The 21,007-nt window shown below is 40.0% G+C and overlaps 1 protein-coding gene across 6 annotated transcripts in view; it reads left to right on the top strand.

The window, feature by feature from the left end:
• Positions 1 to 202: 202 nt before the first annotated feature.
• TBL1XR1 (TBL1X/Y related 1) overlaps positions 203 to 21,007 on the top strand; it is a 179,927-nt gene continuing 159,122 nt past the window's right edge. The window contains exon 1 of one of the 6 annotated variants that reach the window (XM_047786760.1): positions 203 to 528. The gene's annotated coding sequence lies outside the window, so the exon portion shown is untranslated. The other 5 variants (XR_007135819.1, XM_047786719.1, XM_047786696.1 and 2 more) reach the window with 5 other exon arrangements.

Genomic DNA, 21,007 nt, shown 5'->3' with positions numbered 1-21,007 from the left:
TCCCCCGCCGGCCCCTCCCCCGCGCGCCCGCCCGGCGCAGGCCGCTCGGGTTTGTTTTGCTGCGCGGCCGCCGCCGCCGCCGCCGCCGCGGGCCTCGCGAGCTCATTTGTGCCTGGCTGGTCCCCATTCCTCTCTCCCCAGTGTTGAGTGTCTGAGCCGTTGGCTGCTCCGAACCGTTTGGCTCTTTCCCTTAGTAACAGCTTTTACCTTCTGCCTCAATTCCTCTCCCCGCTCGCGCCCTTCCCCCGCGCGCCGCCTCCCCCCGCCGCCGGCCGCGTGCGCCCCCGCCCCTCCCCCCGCGGCGGGAGCACCTCCGCTCGCCACCTGGGGACCCGCGCCGCGCTCCCCGCCCCCGCCCGCCCGGCGCCCATCCCCCGCGCCCTCCGCTTGCCGGGGTTATAATTGCCTCTCACCCCCCGGAGGGGTTATTTTGGGGGTGGTTGGAGGCGGCGGCGGCGGCGACGAGGGGAATTTCCTTGTGCCTCCATTCCCGGGAGGGGGGAGCGCGTCGGAGGCCACCGTTTCCAGGTAAGCGCCGGGGGCCGGACCCCGGGGTGGGGGCTGCGGGCCGGGGCGGGGGGCGCGGGCGGAGGCAGCTGGGGGGGCGCCGGCCGGCGGGGGGATGGGCTCAAGTGGAACGTGCATTTTCAACTTGGTCCTTCGGGGAGCTGGGGGTTTGGTGGGGGAGGGAGAGAAAGGAAAGGCATTTAGGGTGCCCCATCCCCCCTTTTAGCTCTCTCAGGCTTCTTTGAAATGCTCACGTGCCTGCCCACCCCCTACCCTTTCCTGGTCCCGGGGGATCCTCACCCTTATTATGCTGTTGTCCCCGAAAATGTGCACCTCGGCCTTCTCCCCATCTTCCACCCTTCATCCGTTTACACCCCCTTTGTGTGTGAGTGTGTGTGTATTATGTGTGTGTGTGTGTTGTATAGGGGGAGGCTTTCAGGAAGGAATGTGCAGCAAATTGAATCAAGGAGCCATCATGAGGCCGACTCCTTTATAGCCTATTTTTAGCAGGGGAGAGGGATCTCTACTGTGCGCGTTATTTTGTTAAACCTCAGGCAGCAATGGAAATCCGCTCCCCTCCCCCGGCGCGGCCCGGGCCCAGGCGCGGCGACCCCGGCCGGCGTGCAGGGGGCTGCGGGTGGCTGTTAGGGCCGTGCGTCCCGGGCGGGGGCGCGGGCGGGGGAGGGGCGCGCGGCGGCGGGGCCGCACTCCTGGACGTGTTTGTTTGTAACTTAGTGCTTTTTATCGTCTCGAGAAGATATTTGATAGAGCCACTTTGAAGTTGGGTTCAGAAGTGTAGAATTGGCAAAGTTATTGCCAGCTTCCTGGTAAGTTTTGGGTGGCTCAGAGTCACATTATTTTCTGACAGTGTAAAGGCCACGTTGTGAGGGTGGTTTCTTGGTAACTTCCTCTTTGCAACCGATGTCATTTTTTGAACAGAAACAGACTTTTATTTAAGTGAAATATTAATCTGAAATGGCAGTTCAAGGGAAGCCATGCATGTGTTAACGTGTTCAGTATTTTTGGAAGTTCCTAATTTGCTCAAACAGGCATCACTTTGCAGTGGCAACCGAGAATAAATTTAGGTTTGTGAAAATGGTGTTTCGCGTGAAATTTTGGTTGTAATGGCTCTTAAAAAACCCTCCCGTTTTTAGGTTATCTAATAACATTGTCGAAAATAATTTGGTGATTAAAATTTACAAAAGTGTTGGAACCTAGTTTAAAACTTGCTCTTTCTCAGTGTCTGGAGTTTACTTAAAACAGTGTACTGTGCAGGCACCAAGGTGAAGAGTTTTAGTACATATGTGATTTTACAGTTGACTGAGGGAAGTTGACTATTGGCTTTCTTGTTTTCCAAACAAGACCCTTATGCTAATCTAAACAAGCTTGTTAATAAAATATGGTGGGTGAAATGATGGGTTATTTTTAGTCGGAATGGTTTGATTTCCCCTCCCCCATATAATCATCCCCCTTTCCCCCGTTTTTCTTAAAGACTCCTTTATCAGATATAAGGCCCTGGTGGTGTTTTCATTTACTTACCTAAAGAAATTGTAATATATATCTTGGTTACACATTGGAAGTATAATGGGTGACTTTTTGGTTTTCCCAATGTGGTTTATTTTCATTTTTGTTAAATAAGATCCAAGTTGCTTGGTGTATTTTTGTAATCTTGACTTACTGGGACTGTATGTTCTCACCATTTATAACAAGTTTATAGTCTAGGGAAATAGGGCAGCTTTGTCTCCATGAAAACAGTGTGTAGGGTTGTATCGTGGTAGTTCATGGTGAGCAAGTTTCGGAAATTATCACTGAGCACGTTCTAGAAATAGTTAGCATTTACCTGTGGAGGAGGGGCAGCAGAAGGAGAATAGGCCTGAGAGTGGTTAGGCTTGTGATTCCTGTTTATACTTTTTGCTCTTAAATCAGGTTTTTCTGCTTCTTTGGAATATGATGTTTTGTCCATTTCTGCTGTCATGTACTGTGTGATATATGTAATCATAACCATTAAATCCATACATAGATAACTACTATTTTTTGCCATTTGAGTAGTTAAAATCAGACCTAGAGGACAAAATACTAAGCTGTGTGGGGGATGAAAATAGTATGCACATTGAAAAAAGTTTTTTTTTTTTTTTATTGTTAAGGAACTTAATTAAGGGACTTATTAATGGCATAAAAATTGTTTCATAGCTCATCACCAGTTTATGGTTTTTCTTCCAGCATATATCAACTTTGGTTATTAGTATGGGAGACACCCTTGGTAAATGGAATGGCCCCTTTTGAAGGTCGTATTTTTTAATTGGTTGCTTCAAAGAAGTGTTAAATATTTAATAACTTTTACATATTCTCAACATCTCAATATCAAATTAAGATTTGTCATGATTACTGTGATACATTCCTACCAAGAGATCACTGCTTCCTCTGTACTGGGGGCCTATCAAGGAGATGGGGTAGAAGCTTAACACACAGGGGTTACTGGTAAATAGAAATATGACTGATGGACCTTTTGAATGGCAACCTGTTAAATGAATAATCGGTTTTTATATGGCAGTGAAATATAAGTACCACTTTATCAAATAAGTAGCTGACAGGACTCCTCCTCCAATTTACTCCAGCAATTATTACTACAAAGAATTTTTGACTTGATGCATTTTGATGGAGTTAGTATAAATAATTTGTTGGGTTTGTTCAGTTTCTGTGTTATTTATATAAAAAGAATTGAGAAGAATGTGACTAGTAAGGAAGTCAGAGGAGAGGATGACAAAAATATTGGCACTGTCTGGGACTTTGTATTTTTCTAGTACATAGAATTTGACTCATTTCATAAATGACATTTAAAGTATAAGTCAATGAAATGCAAAAGAAGAAAGCAGCTAACATTGAGACAGTTGTAAATATACATAGTATAGAAGGGCTAAGACCCCCCCCCGGGGGGGTGGGGGGCTGTGTAGTAGAGAAATGGTAGTTCACTGATTTGGAGACCACCATGGCCCTATCTCCTGCTCTATCATCAACAGATACTTGAAGTTAAAAAAGAACAGAACAGAACAACCTGTGAGGGAGGTCATGCTGGAGAGGTTTGCTATTCACTGCCTCTGGAAATGGACTCCCTAAGAGTACAATTAATTGCCATGTTAACAGAGTCCAAGGAAAGGATTCTGCTTCAGCTCAGCTGTAAGAAAGGTGTGAGGTGCTTTCTATGTCATTTTTACCTCAGGTTAATCCTATGAAGTGGCTAGTATTGGGCTCTTTTTGTGGATTATTGAAACAGCAAGGTGCAGATAAGTTAATTCATTTGTCCAAGGCCACAAAATGATCAAAGGAGCACTAGGATTCAAACCTAGGTCTGTCTGAGCCGTAGTCCATGTTTTTAGATGACTGAACTGGGCCAAAATTTCTCAGCTGTTTTGTCAGTCTTGTCTACAGTTATCCTTGCAAAAACTAGTGTTTTTTATTCAAATTTATAATTTTGTAGTTAGGGTCTCTACCAACTGGGTCAAATGATTGCATAGATAAATGAAATTTATACATGGGGCTTAAATGGCATTGGCTTAACTCTAGAACTGCTTAATAAGATGCAATCTTCTGGTCAACTGCTGTATTTCCTACATTAAGATTGACAGCAGTGCTGTAGCCTTTCCACATACTGTCAGCAGAAATAAGATGTGGTTCCATACGTACAATTAAGGAAAAGCAAATAAAAGTTCCTGAAAACTTGTAGGAGAAAACTCATAAAAGTCTTCTTGTGCAGCATAGCGATTCTGTCAGGGGTTCTTGAAGAGAACTGCCTGGTTTCAAACGTGGGCTCTGTCCCTTACTAGTTTTGTCACTCAAGGGGAGTAACACCCGCTGTGTCTCAGTTTCCTCCTCTGTGTAAAGGGACAGTCAACTTCTAGAGTTGAGAGGAATAAGAGAACTGTGTATGTAAATTGCTGAGAACAGAAGCTGACAAACAAGCATCATGGAAATGTAAGTTTGGAATGTTGATAAATTGGGTTGAAATTTGCTTTTTTGTATTACATTTTGTTTGTTATTTAAGTAGGGGCATAGTGTCAAAGAAGGTATTTGGCAGTTTTATTTCTTGGGCAAAATAGTTGATACATGATCAGCATAATTTATTTACTTTTGAAGTGGTGATTTAAGGCTTACTTGAAACATTAGATTGGATTTTAATACTAAGTGGGAACATTACCAAGTTGGTGTAAGTACAGTAGTGGGTCTTTTCTGTGCCTTTGCTGCTATTCTGTCACTTGAGCTTGGACTTTTAAAATCTGAACCATTTGAAACATTTTCGAACTCTTTAAATAAAGAGATTTTATTTTTCTAGGCTGGGTCTGGCAGTACTTAGGATTTGCTTTTTAAATTGGAGTGATTAAGTAGGTTATTGTTTTCTCCATCCTCATCCTTTCATCTGTGTTCTTGTTCTATATTTTCAGCTGCTGTCAAGACAGTTTTGCTTGGAGGTTCTTTCTGTTCCTCTGAGATATCTGTGAGCCTTGTCTTATTTTTCCTTCCCATTTTTTTTTTTAACCATTCTTAATTCAGCAGTAATGTTAACTACTACTAGAGTTCACTGTGTCAGGCCCATGATGAGTACTTGTGACAGTCCGATCATCTGGTATTCTGATCAACGATGAGAAAACCAAAGCTCAGATAGTAAGGGGTGTAGGGAGGGATTTAGGCCTAGTGTGTCTGCCTTCTAGGCCAGTGTTCTTAACTAGCAGTCTGTTTTCCCAGTGAGTGAAGGAAGGCATTAAGGACTCGTTTGAGTTTTCTGGGTTATTGCATTACTTTCTAGTAGATTGCCCTGAGCATCCTTTCTTCTCTATCCTATCTTCTCTAACTAGTAACAGTATAATTTATTTAAAATATTGGTTTCATCATGTTAGTTCCCCTGTCTGAGAACCCATAATGGCTTCCCTTTCCCAACTGGATGTAGCTATTAGGCTTCAAATCTGGCTTTTAAGGCTCCATAATACCTATTCAACTTTATTTCCCACTCTTCTCCAACTGGGATTCTTGCCTGCCTATCAAATACTGTAGTTTTGCCACACTCATTACTCCTCTGCTTTTGCACATGCTGTTCCTTCCCTTTGTCCATTTTATAGCCTAGTTTCTATCCTACTTCTTTCATGAAGTTTTTCTGAACATCCTGACTCAGGATATTTCTTCTCTGAGATTCCATTGCGTTTAATGAATGCACAGATTCTGTAATTATTTATTAAGTATACGTCACATTGTCTAAAGTACATGTTAAGTTTCTTGAAGGAAAAGCCCATTTTCCTTAATTAAAGTATTTCGCAGAATTCTTAACTTTTATATTATACTATCTTTATGATAAAATGGATTGTTTCTTTGAGGGCTCATGCTAAAATGAGAGTAGTGACAGTCCTCTTTCACTCTTGATGTGGAAGAAGCTTCTTTTTGAATTAGGCCTTCAGGGTTTAGTTGTACTATAGCCACATTTAACTGTTTGAATTTCGATGCTGCCACTGTTGACAAGGACGGAAAAAAAATCTAGTCAACATTTAGAGTGAAGTGAAAATGCTTAGTTTTATCTTCTTAATATTTCACCACAGTCCTGGTGAACAACCTAGTCCAGTTAGAAGTCATGTCTTGTGTTTATTTATGTGTTGTTATGAAACTTAAGATTCTGGATTTTATTTTTTTAATCCTCACGCTTTTTTGCTCATTATTTTCTCAGTAGTATGTCTAAATAAGATTGTTTTTAGCTCTCAGCTCTGACCGCATTGGAGTCCATTTGAGCCATTGCTATGAATATATTAAACATACATCTATCACACAGAATAATAAGTGGGTTTAGTCTACCAGAAGAGTGTCCTGTAGCCATCGCTCTTCAGTATGTTTTTATGGTAAAGATGTGGCAGATTAGTTTCCAACAACTTGGGCAATTTATTCTAAAGGTAACTAATTTGGTATTATGTCCTTGAAATTTTTAATATTCAGAGTTTTAAAAGGTTTTTAGTATCAAACAAAGTGCGTTGGATGTTTCCCTGCTTGTAAGCTCTTAGAGTCTTAACTCAGAAATAATACAGTTGAACTATGAGGACCATGCTGAACGACCAAAAATTTTAGTTAAACATAAAAAGAGTGTCCAGATTAATAAACGTATTTATGTAAAATGAACGGGGAAGGATAGGTATTGAATGTTTAAACCAAGGAGTTTGCCACCTGTTATCCTCTTTATCTATAGAAAATTTCAGGAGATAGAATTTAAAAAAACAGAACATGGGTCAGAGTTAGTCATCCCAGTATTTTAATAGAATAATTTGTCTTTATTTTCCTCTTTATAGGTATTGAATGTTTAAACCAAGGAGTCTGCCGCCTGTTTTCCTCTTTATCTATTGAAAATTTCAGGAGATAGAATTAAAAAAAACAGAACAAGGGTCAGAGATGGTCATCCCAGTAGCTTAATAGAATAATTCTTCTTTATATGAAATTGTATTTTGGATGTGCAAACTTTTTTTTTACAACAAAGGAGATATTTTAAATTTTTAATTACTTTATAACAAAAAGTAAAGAGTTTTTACTTTTTAAGAACTAGATATGAATCTACATCTTTATTTTCATTTTGTCTGAGATCAAAGTTGGTACCAGTGCGTGTGTGTGTTCTTTCTTTCTCTATTTCTCATGGTGTCCTTTTTAGCACACTGAATGATAGGCATTGTAACTTGGTTATTAAGTGGATGTTTGTGTTTTTGTTCTTACTGCTTATCTACTTGAATGGTGTGTTGCATTTTAACATCAATTCAGTATTAAGCAAATCAATTTTTGCCATTTTTCGCAAAGCCATAGTTAACATCGGTCATTCATTTGGCGTGTAGAAATGTGTGGGAGTTTCAGATAAAATGCTACCTAAAGTTTGTTCTTTCATTCTACCAATACTTATACAGTCAATTCCTGTGTAAAAATTCTGAGGTTTGTTGTCTAATTTTTTTTTTGAGAAATCTATGGAATATTTGCTTAGAGTTTTTAAAGAATGAAAATCTATAGCTTTACACAGACTAATAGGGAATTTTGACATTAGTGTAAGAAATTACTTTGCCAGAGAAGTTGTTAATAGTATATTTTGGTGGTTACTTCAGCTGCTAGTAGAATACAATTTATGGGTTAGGGAGAGGTATTTTATGCTTTCTCCTTAATTTGAACAGACTAATTGGATAGAGCATATACTAATTTTGTTCCATGTCTGTTTTGGCGCTATCAGATGTCATTAACTGACAGTGTAAAGCATTTGGGTCATCTACTTTGGGTTTCTGAAATAAGGTAATGGGAATAGATAATGAATTTCCTTAATACCTTTTTTTCTTTTTCTGTATAATTATTCTTTTATGGGATAGGATTTATCATTCCTCTGTGAATTTTTAGATGCTGTTTGTAGCCGTAGCTATGCCTTTGGACACCTTTTTATTTTAAAATTTAGTATGCTATATACTTAAAGAATTTTCACCCACTAAAGTGATGGATTTTCTCTAAATCACCTTTATCTGTCTTCCTTAGTAAACGGTATACATTTGTGAGATCCTATCCTGGGATTAGGAGTGCAGTTTTACTGTATCAGGGAAATAGTTTTCCTATTCTTCTGCAAGAACTTATAGACCCTCAGGGGGATTGCTTATTTGACCTTGGATTTCCTTATGTCCTGCTAGCAGAAGTCACCAGTTTTAACTACTGAGGGAGATATTTTGTGTGAATTGTTTCTTTACAGATTTGTTTAGCTTTGATGTTTATGATTTTCTTGTTAATGTTTATGGGATGTCAGAAATACATTTAAATGAAAAATGTTGAGGCAGAAGATATTGTATAGTCTTCTGCCATTTTAGTTTAAAAAGAGGGAGAGGAAAGGAAAGGAAAGGACACACAGGATGGCGCGCGCGCGCGCGCGCGCGCGCGCGTGTGTGTGTGTGTGTGTGTGTGTGTATGCTTAGATGACTCCAGGAAGATAACACAGCAGACTAGTAACAGTGGTTTTGGGGAGTTGAGGTGGGGAGATCATGTGGTCTGGTATGGGATAAATTTATTTCGTGGATGATCTTTTGAACTGTGTGAATCTTACTATGTTAGTATTACTATTTCAAAAAAAGTAACAATTGTGAAAAAAGCAAGACATTCAGTTAAGAATTCTTAATCTTTCTTTTTTTTTTTTTTTTAGGACCACACCCGTGGCATGTGGAGGTTCTCAGGCTTGGGGTCCAACTGGAGCTATAGCTGCCGGCGTATACCACAGCCATAGCAACGTAGGATCTGAGCCATGTCTGCGACCTACACATCTACACCACAGCTCATGGCAATTCTAGATTCTTAACCCACTGAGCGAGGCCAGGGATTGAACCTGTATCTTTATGGATGTTAGTTGGGTGCTTAAGCTGCTAAGCCACAATGGGAGCTCCCAGTCAGTTCTTGTTTTTTTGTTTTTTTTGGCCCCGCCTGTGGCATGCAGAAGATGTGGAAGTTCCTGGGCCAGAGATCAAATCCATGTCACAGCAGTGACAACTCCACATCCTTAACCCACTGAGCCACCGGGGAACTTCCTTTAGTCAGTTCCTAAAGAGCTGGAACCGTGTATATTTTTGCAAACAATTATTTTTATTTCTCAGATTAGTCGGCAGAATTAGAGCCACTGATTAAAACATGTTGGTTCTGTGTCATAATGGGGGTCATCAGACCAGTAGTATTTAATGATAGTGAACTGGTTATTTTTGAGATCTAGCCAAGGTTGATAATTAGAAATTAACTCAATGCAAACTTTAAAAGAAAAGTATTGGTTATAGAGAAGTATATAGGTGTTTCCTGATTTCAAAAGTGCTGTTTTGGAGTTCCCGTCGTGGTGCAGTGGTTAACGAATCCGACTAGGAACCATGAGGTTGCGGGTTAGGTCCCTGCTCTTGCTCAGTGGGTTAAAGGATCCGGCGTTGCCGTGAGCTGTGGTGTAGGTTGCAGACGCGGCTCGGATCCTGCGTTGCTGTGGCTCTGGCGTTAGGCTGGTGGCTATGGCTCTGATTCGACCCCTAGCCTGGGAAACCTCCACATGCCGCAGGGGCGGCCCAAGAAATAGCAAAAAAAAGAAAAAAAAAGTGCTGTTTTGCCAAGAGTTTGGAAATTGGGTGAAAATTGGGGTTCTCGTTTATTGACTGTAATAGTCAATTTCAATAATGATGATAGTCTCTGGTATAGTGAGATTTGTGGAACTATAGATTCTGATATTGTATAATTTCTAACATAACTTGTGAATTTGGATGTATGTATTATTGACTCCAAGGAGACAGGTGTATTAGATTCTAATTCCATTTGGGTTTGCATTTGGTGTCGCTTGTAATTGTTCATTGGCTGTTTAGTTTACCAATAAAGGATCTTGTCTTCTGTTTCAACTTAGGCTGGAACAACCTCTGGGAAAGGTGCATCTAATTCTGCTCCACTGTGACCTGATGCTAGCTTTTCCTAAGGGCAGTGCCTCTCTCTTTAGAGATAAGAGGGTTAGGTAGGGTCTGTGTCTGATGTTTGGCAAGAAACTCTTACATAGGTTGTTACTGTGGCAAGAGCTCAGCCTCTGGAGCCAGGCATACCTGGTTTGAATCCTGTGACCCTAATTTATCAGTTGTATGGCTTTGGAAAATTATGTAACCACTCCATTTGGTTTTCACTCTGACAAATGGGAATTTTTCTATGTAGAGTAGTAGTGAGGATTGAAATAATTAACACATGTAAGGTAGTTGTCATAGGGCCAGCACATAGGAAGTATTCAGTAAATGCGAACTACCTACTTGCTGCTGCAGCTAACAGAAGCACCAGCAGCTGAGGAGAGAAGCAGAAAAGTGGCACTGCTCCTATAAACTATATTGCTTTCTGTGGCAACCTCAACAGGATGGTTAGCATTCCCAATTCAGAGGGCTACACTGCATTTGGTGACTGAGGTTTTCTTGCTCACTCTAGCACCGCACTGTAACCAACTGAGCTAACTGACCACTAAACTACTCATCTAAATGAGAATGTGTACTGTGGAGTTTTATTGTGTCTCTAATACTTTTATTGTTTTACAATGATATTTTACATTGGATTTAGTCACATCTTCATGTTTCAAGAAAAATTACTACCTTTGCTAATACAATAAAGTCTTTTTGCTTTTTAGAGTGAACTTGCTCCCCCTTTTCTCCAGGAGACCCAGCACTGCTCTGGCTCTCAGTGGACACTGCTTGGATGTCTCAGGCATTTCAAATACTCATGTTACACATTCTGCAAACTCTGAGTTGGACTTTCACTAAGAAATCCATATGAGGAGTTCCCATCATGGCGCAGTGGAAACAATCCGACTAGAAACCATGAGGTTGCGGGTTCAATCCCTGGCCTTGCTCAATGGGTTAAGGATCTAGTGTTGCCGTGAGCTGTGGTGTAGGTTGCAGACTCGGCTCGAATCTGGCGTGGCTGTGGTGTAAGCCAGCAGCTGTAGCTCTGATTAGACCCCCAGCATGGGAACCTCCATATGCTGCAGGTGTGGCCCTCAAAAGACAAAAAAAAAAGAAAGAAAGAAATCCATATGATAAAGCATAGGATATGTATATGTGTGAAAATGCTGAAGTAAGTTTTCAGGAATTTATGCTTGCTTTAATATGTGGTACACACTCACTTACTATACTCATTCATAAATATGCTTTTATAAAACTGATTTTATTATTTATGAGTAGTAACAGTTTTATTAACTGGATTTAGAAAAGATTGGTTTTCAAAGACGTGTGGTGTTTATGGATTTAGAATCAGTATTCAAAATTAGAAATGAATTATTATCTGAATGATAGGGAATAGATAAGTTACATTTATTGGTCTAATGTCTTTAGGTGGTATTCTGAAGCTCTATTTGGATTCTGAAGTTCTAACATCCCAATTTTTGTAAAGTATGCATACAAAGGATAATAAATTTTGGTTGCTAATAAATGCGAATGTAAAAGAGATAGTGTGCAAACAGCTCTGGATTAAGAACCCTGAATGCCTTTCATAAAGAGCAGTGATTATTAACAAAGGAATAACATGCTAAGTTTCTTATATCTCATTAGGAAAGAAATTTGATAGACTGTATAAAACTAACTTACCTTAGCATATTGGCTCCCTGAATGATTGAAGAATAAGCTTTTTTCTATGACAGCCTTAAATTAACATCCTGACCTGTGACCTCTGGTCATTTGTTTCTGGCACAGTCCTCTTTTTGATTGAGAGTTATTTGTTGACTCTTTCTCACTAGGCCCCACCTTCTTTGAGGACAGTTGCATTTCATCCACCTTTATCCTCAGTATCTGATCCAGTGCCTGTCACATGTAGACTTTGCATTCATGTTGAGTTGAATCTATGAGGCTTTCTGAATGAGGTATAGGTTGCTTAGTATAGACCCTTGCCTCCTTGAGGATGATTGAAATATGCAAAAGTAGAAAAGGGATCCATCCATTTTCACAAATTCATTGACCCTTGGACTCCTGTTCTTACTGTAAGACTTGTGAGGGTCTGCTTGATAGTCTTGCATCCTGTTTTTGGTGTCTCTAGAGACAATGAATATTCTCAAAACCTGAGTTGAAAGAAAGACCTTGACCTGGCATTAGCAGTTAAACTTGAATTTGGGGTGTTTTGTGGACTTGTCCATGTGTTCCTAATACTCATGTACTTTTTCTAGTTTATTCCCCTGATATTTTTTCATTTTTATTTATTTTTTTTCTCCTAATTAGGACTCTTACCTGATGCTGATAATGCTATTCTTCCCTTGCTCCTGGTTCTTGATTTTAGCATGTGTGCTCAGTCTGTATATCTGTGGTGCTCTTACCTTTCACCATAGCCTTCCCTTAGGGCTTAGAGGATGTGCACACTCTATATTCTTTGTCTCTTTAAATTAGCCATTGCGGTACAGGTGGTTCCGTGGCCCAGATTGGGTCTTAATTCTGATCTCCTGTTTTCCGGACCTAGAACTACCCACTTTCTACCCTGGGAATATCCTCTATTTTCTCCCTGAGTTTCTACTGTTGAGGGTAGGCTGTCAGTGGCATTACATTCTCATTTAATGATGGTAAGTGGTGATGAGACAGAGTTGTAAGATAGAGGAGGATTATAGATGGGAGGAATAGAAGTGGGTGATGGTAACACCCAGTTGTCAGAGTGAGCTGGGGCAACATCCTTTACTTCTAGCTATTCTTGAAGATATCCAGGATAATTTGAGATATTGGGTGTTTGGAGTGGAGGTTGGAGATACGATGTCTTGGTAGATGCATTTCTATTGTCATTTGGAGCCTTCCAAAGTAGAAGGCTCTTTTTTCCTCCAGGTTTATTCAGACATAAAAGATCATTTTGTCAGAGGGAGATAGTTGAGTTGCTTTCTGCAAACTGGGAAGATTTTCAGTTTTAAACTTTGAACTAAAAGCCTTGCCATGGTATTTCAGTGGTGTTTTCAGAAATATTTGTACTTAATAAATAACAATTTAAAATTCAGCAGATTTTAAAAATTACTAAGGATAGTACATGTAAAAGATTAATATTTTCATTTTCCTCTGAATGTTCTTAGGACAGGCAAGGTACTATTGAGTAGAATGAAAAGGGAATTATCTTGAAGCTTTTGAGTTTTTTAACCTTTGTCTGTCAGAGAGTGCTTTTAAGTTAGATAACTTAATCTTTTGTATCTGTAGGCTCTTAGCTTCTTGTATTGGGCTTGTTTTCTAATTTCTTTCTTTCTTTCTTTCTTTTTTTTTTTTTTTGTCTTTTCTAGGGCCACACTCACGGCATATGGAGGTTCCCAGGCTAGGGGTCCAGTTGGAGCTGTAGCCACCGGCCTACGCCAGAGCCACAGCAACTCAGGATCTGAGCCGCGTCTGTGGCCTCCACCACAGCACATGGCAACACTGGATCCTTAACCCACTGATCGAGGCCAGGGATTGAACCTGTAACCTCATGGTTCCTAGTCAGATTCTTTAACCACTGAGCATGACGGGAACTCCCTAATTTCTTGCTTCTCTATTTAGTTTGTTCCCTTTTTGGGGGTCATATACTCTTGTGAATAGCTGGCTACCTTATTTTATCTAGTCTCATTTGCCTTTCTTGCATTCTTCCAGATGATTCATTTATGTTTTGCTTGTAGATAACATTGGTTGGTTAGTTGGTTTGGTCTGACAAATCAACATAAAAGTGACTTCCTATAAGTGAGAACTGGTAGTAACAGGAAAAGTAGCTTTTTTTTTTTTTTTTTTTGAGATTGTACAGCATACTGATCTTTTGATAAATATTATAAATACATTATAATTTACATGAATGTATACATGGTTTTATAGAATGCGAGGCAGAAACATTTGTACATGCTGTTTTGTCTGGCACCATGTAAAATACTCAATAAGTGTCCGTTTCCTTCCCATTTCTCTGGGTTTTCCATCGTACTTGGTATAAAGTCCATTTTTCCTTAGCCTGGGAGGGTCCCACCACTGCATGATCTGCCCTTTGGCCACCTCACAAATTGTATCCTGTTTCACTCTTCCCCTTTTTCAGTGTGCCCAGCCATACTAGTCCATGCCCACTGGACAAGCTTTTTCCTGTCTCACCGCCTTAATTGCTTTACTCCCTGCATCAAGCTTTGCTCTGAGATTGTCATATGGCTAATTCTTTTATATCATTCAGGTTTTTGTTTCATTGCCACCACCTCAGAGAAGTTGCATGGAGAGGTCACAGTGACGTTGTTGCTCACTCCCTAGCCATTTTCAGTCACATAGCACTTATCTCTCTATTAGATAGCCTTAATTGTTGATTTTTTAAAAACTAGATTCTCTTAAACTCTCTGAGAACAGGGTTGGACTCTTTCTTGTGACTCTAGGACCTAAAACAGGACCTGTAGGTGTTCAGTAAATATTTGAGTGGATTGTTCTCTCAGTAATGTTTTTGTGACCAGCTGATAAGCTTACATGGTTTTGTTCAGTAGAAAACTGGAAATAATTCATTAAAACGTTAGCATTTAGGAGAGGATTGGAAGAGACTTTACTACCCTGGTATCTATGTTTGGAGGCCCAGGAACATATGCGAGTGTTGTTCACTTTTCTTGGAGGAATGTACTTACAGATGGTGTTTGAAACCACGTAAATGGTTTCAAAAAAATCCATATAAAAGGATAATTGATGAACCAATTTGGATATGTGCTTGTGGTAATCATAAATGTTAGATTTTAGTAGGTTAAAACTTTATTTTTCTTAAGATACGTATTTCATTCAAGGCAAGTAATGAGGGCTGGCTGGATAGCCCCATTTAAGTTTTTGTACAGATTCAGGAGATTTTGTAGTTTACCTTTAGTTTCATTTACCTGTGATATTCTGTCTGGATTAATCATGGCCAACCTTCCATAGTTGATTTATGATTCAGCTCTTTTTAATTGTACAGTAGAAACTCAATTCAGACTAGCTCGAGCCAAAAAGAGGTATTTATTGGTTTATAGAATCCAAAATGTATTGAATAACTCAACTGAGGAAGAGCAATAAGTGAGCCACCCATACCTATTTGAAAGCTACCAGAAATATTAATTAACAACTTTGCCTTTTGTGTTTTTTTGTAGGTTAGTTTCATTTTCTCATAGTAGATTCACTTTCTTCAGATGGAGGAAGACTTAATTTGCCAGTGCTAGTTTTTTTTTTGCTTTTTAGGACCGCACCCTTGGCCTGTGGAGGTTACCAGGCTAGGGGTTGAATTGAAGCTGCAGCTACTGGCCTATGCCACAGCCACAACAATGCCACATCTGAGCCATGTCTGCCACCTACACCATAGCTCATGGCAATGCCCCATCCTTAACCCACTGAGCGAGGTCAGGGATCAAACTTCATCCTCATGGATCCTAGTTGGGTTCGTTAACTGCTAATCCACAAAGGGAAGTCCCCCGTGCCAGTTTTTAATCCTCTTTTCTCCTGCTGTAGAGTAGGGACTACATCTTTCTCTGTTTCATTTGGAAAAATCTTGAAGTTCTGGCAAGTTTGGTTTGGGAAGGTGCCCACCATGGCCAGAGGCCATATAAAAACTGGCTGCTCGCAGGTCCCTGGTGGCAGTAGGGGAGAGCTGTGGGAATGAGAGTTGAGTAAAGATGGGGCTGCTAGGCTGCCAGCCTCTTCACCTCCTGCCTCCTCCTCCCTGTGCCACCCTCTCACAAAAAGTGTGTTCATTTATATTTGGGGAGGTTGTGCCTTTAATCCACCTAGATACAGTCACATAAAATTCTCTTTTAACCAGAACTGGCACTTTTTTGTGTGTGGGGTCGGTCTCCCCCCCCTGTGGTTCCCAATATTTTCAAATACAGATTCATTTTTAAAATGAAAAATTGAGGTCCCTCATGTGGTAATAATTGTGATTTTTGTGAACTCTGTCTATGCTTAATATAGGTATTCAAATGAGTTTGTCTTCTCAAAATGAGTTACATAGTGAAGAATTTGATACAATTTATGTTGGTTTTGTTTTTAATATTCTGCTAATTTAATAGTTAATGGAAGCCAGTATTTGAGAGCAGCTATTAGAAAATTATCAATAGCTTAATTATACATATTGGGGAGTATCTTAATCTCTGAGGAAGGAACTACCTTCCTCCTAAACAGTTATTTTAGCATGTAATAACATTAACATGTTAAATATTCTGAACAACTACAATTTTGAGCTGTATTTCAGCGGTTTACTAAAATAAAACATCACATAGAAAAAGCTTTTTGTGACCCAAGAGATGGTAATCTTTCTGGACTTCAGTTGCTTCATCTTTAAAACATTGAACTAGGTCTCTGAGGTCTCTTCTGGATTTAATGTTCTTTGACCCTTTGATTGCGCATAGAACTGAAAAATTAAGTCTGTGTTCAGCCAAATTAAATGGATAATGTACAGTTCTGATCTTTGCAGGTTAATCATTACCCGAACTGTTTTTTCCTAAAGAAAATATTTGCATTTCTCTGACACTTTCTCAATTTTGAACAGGTTAGCTATAAAGAAAATATTTTTCAGACATCTGAAGAAGCAGCTTGTATTCTTTAGTCCATTGATCTTTGAGTTCAGGTGCATTTGTTACATCCCACTTTAGGATAGAGATAATTAAATAGTACCAAACACATTTTTGAGAATTATTTTTCTTTAATGCCCTTAATTGTATGATTGTTGGCTGTCTAAAGCCAGGAATTTTTCAGCAGTTTAGATTTTATTTTGCCTTGTGTAGCTCATACACATTTTAGAAGGTGTACTAAAATATATATCTTAAGTACTATGAGAAAATGCTGTTCATATTTATATATTTTTTTGTCTTTTTAGGGCCACACCCATGGCATAGGGAGGTTCCCAGGCTAGGAGTCAAATCAGAGCTATAGTCCCTGGCCTACACCACAGCCATGCCAGATCTGATCCGAGTCTGCAACCTACACCACAGCTCACAGCAACGCCAGATCCTTGACCCACTGAGAGAGGCCAGGGATTGAACCTTTGTCCTCATGCATACTAGTCATATTTGTTTCTGCTCAGCCATGACAGGAACTCCACACATTCATAATTTTTTAAATACTAACATAAGTTTCAAGTGTTGCCCATATTAACTCCTAACTGAGAATCTGTATATTCAAATAATTTATAATAAAAATAGATGTGTCAGGGTATTACAGAAGGAAAGGATGTATGTTAGGGCATAAAGATGCCAAACAGTTTGGTCTTTTCTGGCAAACAGTTTGGTTTATGTAAGTTGGAGAACGATGAGAACAGAGTAGGTAAGCAGGGATAAATCAAATGAAATGACTTCTTTGCTGTGATATAAGGACACTTTTCTGTGATGGGGGACTGGTGAAGGACTTTAAGCAGAACAGCAGGATTGAATTTTAACCCTGAATGTAGTGCATGAAGGATGACATGATGGTTTCAGAGGGAAAGGGGCCCAGCTCTGCACCAAAGGGAGAAGGTTGAGCTGGTAGATTGATTGGTGAGAGTGACACCAGCTATTTCTCAGAGTCTTGCAAACTCCACCACATTTCTGATTTTTTTTTTCTTTTTTCTGGCAGCAAGCAGTTGGAAATTTAGAAGAGAATGGAGTATCCAGGTTTTCTTCTCTCAAGCTTAGTACTGCTCCTTTTTTTGTGGGGAACAGGGGTATGAAGGCTAGGGGGTGGGGATGGGGAATTAATTTGATATCCAAATAGCTAATGGACAAAATCAGAGGGCACTGCAAGGAGGGGGGAAATTGCCCATGTCATCATAATGTCTTAGCCAAGGGATATCTAAATTAGCTACTTATTTGAGAATACTCACAAGAAAAATAAATTGGTATAGTATTACTAGTTCATGAAGGTTCTAGTGGGTGTAATTTTTATTGAATTCTAGGTTGGACACATTTTCATATATTTTCAAAGCTTTTTAAAATATTTTATATTATTGTGAAAGTCATTAGAATATCACTGATAACTAGAAAAGTTAATCTGAATTTAGTACTGTTTAACATTATGTAATTGAAATTACATAAATGTAGCTTCTTTTTTTTTTTTTTTGGCTGTGCCTGCCAGCATATGGAAGTTCTCAAGCCAGGGATTGAACCCTAGCTACACCAGTGACAACACTGAATCCTTACCTGCTAGGCAACCAGGGGACTCCCTATAAATGTTTCTTTTAAAAAAACTTATTGTTTGGGGAGTTCCCGTCGTGGCTAGTTAACGAATCCGACTAGGAACCATGAGGTTGCGGGTTCGGTCCCTGGCCTTGCTCAGTGGGTTAAAGGATCCGGCGTTGCCGTGAGCTGTGGTGTAGGTTGCAGACGTGGCTCAGATCCCGCGTTGCTGTGGCTGTGGTGTAGGCCAGCGTGGTGTATAGCTCTGATTCGACCCCTAGCCTGGGAATCTCCATATGCCACGGGAGTGGCCCTAGAAAAGGCAAAAAGACCAAAAAAAAAAAAAAAACGAAAAAACTTACTGTTTGGAAATAATTTTATACAAGAATATCAAAGATAGTACAGAATTCCTAGGTACCCCTTCATCTAGCTTCCCTAGTGTTAAAATCTTAACCATGGTACATATATCAGGCCTAAGAAACTAACATTGATACAATACTAAACTAGACTACAAGACTTTATTTGGATATTTTAATTTTTTCCCATTAATGTCTTTTTTTCTGTTCCAAGGTGCAATCCAGGATCCCATGTTGCATTAGTCTCCCCTGATCTGTGATAGTTTTTCAGTCTTGTTTTTCATCACCTTAAAGAATACTGGTTTTTATGATATTTTTAATGATTGGGCTAAGATAATGGATACTTGGGCAAGAGTGTCACAGCAGTGATGTGCCTGCCTTATTATTTACGTGCACTAGTACTGTCAGTTGTAACTGGTGATGTTAAACTTGATCACTTGGTTAAGACAGTTAACCTTTTATCTAGAATTGTTTAGGCTGGCACTATCCAATCACATATAATATGCACCACACATATAATTTAAAGTTTTCTGGTAGCTACCTTGAAAAAAGTGATAAAATAAGTGAAATTAATATTTAACGCTATGTTTTATTAAACCTAATATAACCACAGTGTTACGTTTCAGTAGGTTTCTTCATTATGAAATTACTGTTTTTCTGCTTTCCATACACTGTTTATTAGAAGTGGGTCACTAAGTTTAGCCTTCATTTGAAGTGTGAAGGACATTAAAGGGAAAAGTATCAAGGAATTTGTGGACATGAGTTGAAGTTACTACAGTAATCAGGAAATATTTGGAGAGGTATTCTGATGATGTGCAGATAGCCTTTTTTCCCCCCCCTTTTCTAGGGCTGCACCCATGGCATGTGGAGGTTCCCAAGCTAGGGGTCTAAGCGGAGCAGTAGCCACCGGCCTACACCACAGCCACAGCAACGCTGGATCCTTAACCCCCACTGAGCAAGGCCAGGGACCGAACCCGCAACCTCATGGTTCCTAGTCGGATTTGTTAACCACTGCGCCATGACGGGAACTCCTTTTTTTTTTTTTTTTTTTTAAATCTTTAAAGTTTTGCCCAGTAAGTTTAGCATTCATTGCTGGGATATTGCTTGCAACAGTGATTACCGTGGTGTTCTAATGTTGACTTTCTAGTTCCTGCATACCTTCTGTTACATGTATTAATTGGATTTTTTTTGGTACTGCTTTGTTTCTTTTCCGTCATTCATTTTATCAATCATTTATGTGAATGTGAATCCATAGATTTGTATTTTGTTCTTTGGGTCATAAATTAATATTATCAATCCTCCTTTTGTTGCTCTGTTGTCCCAGCTTTGGCCACTGAGAACTCATTCGGATTGACTCCTCTGCCCTTTTAACATGTCCCACCCTTTGTTTTTTAATCACTTACTTTCTTTCTGACACACAAGATGCTCCAGACTTATCTTGTATTTTCTCTTTTCTAGCATTTCTCCAAGAAACCCTGGCTTTCTTTTACTGGAATCACAAAAATATTTTATTCTAATTCAGGAAATAATATCTTTATATGGATTTTACAAAATGTCAATATTGGCTAGTGGTTCTATAACAGATTTTCCCTATAGCTTCTGAACCACATTTATTCACTTAGCAAACTTTTAAAAAGTGTTTTTGTGCTAGCATTCTTAGATGATGGGGATTCAGGGTCAAATAAGAAAGACATGGCCATTGATCCCAGGGAGTTTAGATATAAGAAAACAGATCTTTTTTTTCTCCAGTGTATTTTATTGGGGGCCTGCTATGTGCCATGTATTGTGTTACAAGGTTGGTTGCTTTTAGAAGCAAATGGGAGGGGTCCTTCACTTAGTGTTTGGGCCAAGTAGGGTGTGGAACAAATTTTGAAACATGCATAGGTCTTAGCTAAATGTGGGATTGGGTAGGGAGGTGGGGGAAGGGTAGGGGAAGGGAAGCTATTCCCAGAAGAGGAATAGCGGTGTCAAGACCACTAGGGACAATGATGTGTAAGGTAGGTTCAGAGATAAGCATTCCTGTGTGGCATGGTGGTGTTGGGGGAGATGGGAGGAAGTGGTCGCAGGATCTAGTTATGAGGGTCTTACAGGTAAGCTAAGGCTTTGGCAAGTTGAGGGACTTTTTCTTTCTTTTTTTTTTGTCTTTTGTTGTTGTTGTTGTTGTTGTTGCTATTTCTTGGGCCGCCCCGTGGCATATGGAGGTTCCCAGGCTAGGGGTTGAATCGGAGCTGTAGCCACCGGCCTACGCCAGAGCCACAGCAGAGCCACAGCAACGCGGGATCCGAGCCGCGTCTGCAACCTACATCACAGCTCACGCAACGCCGGATCCTTTAACCCACTGAGCAAGGGCAGGGACCGAATCCGCAACCTCATGGTTCCTAGTTGGATTCGTTAACCACTGTGCCACGACGGGAACTCCGAGGGACTTTTTCAAGGGTTGAGTTGGAGGGTAATGTGCATTGGATAATCCTGTTGGCACCTTGGAGGGTATGTTGGCTTTCTTGAGGCTCTTGCCATGATAGGGGTGTGAAATGAAAGTCTTAACTAAGAACTGTGTTAGTAGTTTATCAGACTTAGT

The sequence above is a fragment of the Phacochoerus africanus genome, chromosome 1 (assembly GCF_016906955.1).
Source record: "Phacochoerus africanus isolate WHEZ1 chromosome 1, ROS_Pafr_v1, whole genome shotgun sequence".
In the NCBI taxonomy this organism is placed as follows: Eukaryota; Metazoa; Chordata; class Mammalia; order Artiodactyla; family Suidae; genus Phacochoerus; species Phacochoerus africanus.
The sequence above is the reverse complement of the archived record's forward strand: the minus strand, read 5'-3'. Positions and strand labels throughout refer to the sequence as shown.